Source organism: Salarias fasciatus, chromosome 6, assembly GCF_902148845.1.
Source record: "Salarias fasciatus chromosome 6, fSalaFa1.1, whole genome shotgun sequence".
Lineage (NCBI taxonomy): Eukaryota > Metazoa > Chordata > Actinopteri > Blenniiformes > Blenniidae > Salarias > Salarias fasciatus.
In genome coordinates, this window is record NC_043750.1 from 8,288,373 (window position 1) to 8,291,046 (window position 2,674).

Genomic DNA, 2,674 nt, shown 5'->3' on the forward strand with positions numbered 1-2,674 from the left:
GACCTGAAAGATGCTCTGGTTTCACCTCCAGTCCTAGCCATGTATGATCCAAATCGTGAATGCAAAGTCTCAGCTGACGCATCTTTGTATGGCCTGGGAAGCTTGCTGCTCCAGAAATGGGAGGAGTGTAGACCAGTGGCCTACGTATCACGATCTCTCACACAAACAGAGCAGAGATATGCTCAAGTGGAGAAAGAGGCCTTAGGCCTGACCTGGGCTTGTGAACGATTCCACAACTTTCTCATTGGAAAGCAATTCCAGATGGAGACAGACCACAAACCGCTCCTGAGTCTGCTAGGATCACAGCCACTTGATGCCCTTCCTCCTTGGATCCAAAGAATCAGGATGCGTCTCATGCGCGACTCTTACTCCATCTCTCATATACCCGGCAAATACCTGTGGACAGCTGACACACTGTTCCGTGCTCCAGTACAACAGGTGGAAACACCAGAAGACAAGGAACTGCTGGAGGATACGAATATATATGTGGACATGGTAATGGAAACTCTGCCAGCAGTGCTTCCTACCTGGAGCAACTGAAGCAGGAGTTAAAAAGTGACAGCATTTGTGCACGTGTGATGCAGCTTTGTGAAGAAGGATGGCCTGCACACTACAACAGTGAACCCACAATCAGACTGTACTGGGCAGACCGAGCTTTTCTCATGGTTCACGACGGACTGCTGCTCAAGGGAGACAGGCTTGTCATTCCTGCAACGATGAGAAATGACGTGCTCACCAGACTCCATGAAGGTCATCAGGGAGTGGTGAAGTGCAGGGAGCATGCACAACAGTCAGTGTGGTGGCCTGGGCTAAGCCAGCAGCTAAATGAAAGAGTCCTCAACTGTCAGACATGCAGTAAGGAGAGACAGAATCCCACAGAGCCGCTGATGCCCACACATTACCCTGGCCGACCATGGCAATGGCTGGGAGCAGATTTGTTTATACTGGAAAGCAAAACCAACCTGCTGGTAGTGGATTACGCATCGAGATTTGTGGAGCTGGCCCTGCTTACACCCTCACAGTCAACAGATGTAATCCACCCCTTAAAATCAATTTTTGGTCGCTATGGCATCCCCGAGCAGTTAGTGACAGACAACGGACCGCAGTTTTCTGGAGCTGCATTTGCTGCATTCGCACAGTCCTACGGTTTTTACCATGTCACCAGCAGCCCGAAATATCCCCAGAGCAACGATGAAGCGGAGCGTGCAGTCAAGACAGTGAAAAGCCTACTGAAGAAAGCTGCTGATCCCTATCTTGTACTGCTTGCATAGGAACACGCTGCTGCAGAATGGATATAGCCCCGCCCAACTTCTGATGAGGAGAAGGCTTCGCACCACAGTGCCAACACTTCCTGCCCTGCTGAATGCTCTTCCTGACATGGCTGCTGTGGCTCAAAAAGAAAAGGAGAAGAGGATGAGGGATACACAGCAATACAATCTGAGTCATCGAGCACGGAACCTCAACCAGCTTACTCCAGGACAAGAAGTGTGGATAACAGATCAAAGCGCTCGTGGGACTGTGATCAACAGTCACACGGCTCCACGTTCATACATCGTCGATGGACCTCATGGTACTGTAAGGAGAAACCGTCATCATCTTGTTGCCATGAAGCCTGCACCAGAGCAGAGTGAAAGCAGAATGTTGGAGCAACCTTCACCCCCGATGCACACTGGATTGGCTGTGGAACGGCTGTGGTCCGGACACCGCAGCTAATCCGTAGTCATTAAAATCAATGCTGTGGTTCACACCGACTGCGGTCCAGCTGCGGTCCGACTCCGGTCTGGCTCTGGAGCCCTTGCGAAGCTCCGGTCTCTTTCCGCAAGGATCCTATTTTTCCGCAAGCCGCAGCCCTACCGCGTCAATTCAGACAGAAGCAAGTCGGGTGCCAGAAGGAAACGCGATACGTGTTCCAAAACAAGTGACTTCAAAATAAAATTTGTGTCGTGTTTTTGCCTTAATATTCTATCTTTTCTATTTTTTTTCAGCAGAATTCTATAAAGAATTCTGGACCATGTTGGCTCCCACTTTTCATAAAATGGTAATGGAAATAAAAAATAAACGAACAGTACCCTCAAATATGAACTTAGCCAAAATAACTTTAATACTTAAACCAGGGAAAGACCCCACACTTCCGTCCAGTTATCGTCCTATTTCATTAATAAATGTAGATCTCAAAATAATCAGCAAAGCCCTATCCAGAAGAATAGAAAAGGTAACCCCGCTCATAATACATCCTGACCAAACAGGGTTCATTAAAGGTAGACACTCATCCAATAACATGCGCAGATTAATTAATATAATAGATTACGCTACAATACACAATCTGGAATCCATAATTATCTCTTTAGATGCTGAAAAAGCTTTTGATCGAGTAAATTGGAAATTTCTATTTGGAATATTAACCAAATTTGGGTTTGGAACGTCTTTCATAGATTGGATTAAAATCTTATATAACAACCCAGCTGCATGTGTGAAGACTAACGAGCAGACTTCTCCAAGCTTCTGTTTGCAGCGAGGAACCAGACAGGGCTGTCCACTCTCTCCCTCACTGTTTGCCATCTTTATCGAACCTCTGGCAGCTGCTATAAGACAAAATAAAGACATCAGAGGGATCCTGGCTAACAATAAGATAGAACATAAAATAAGTCTTTATGCAGATGATGTATTGCTTTTC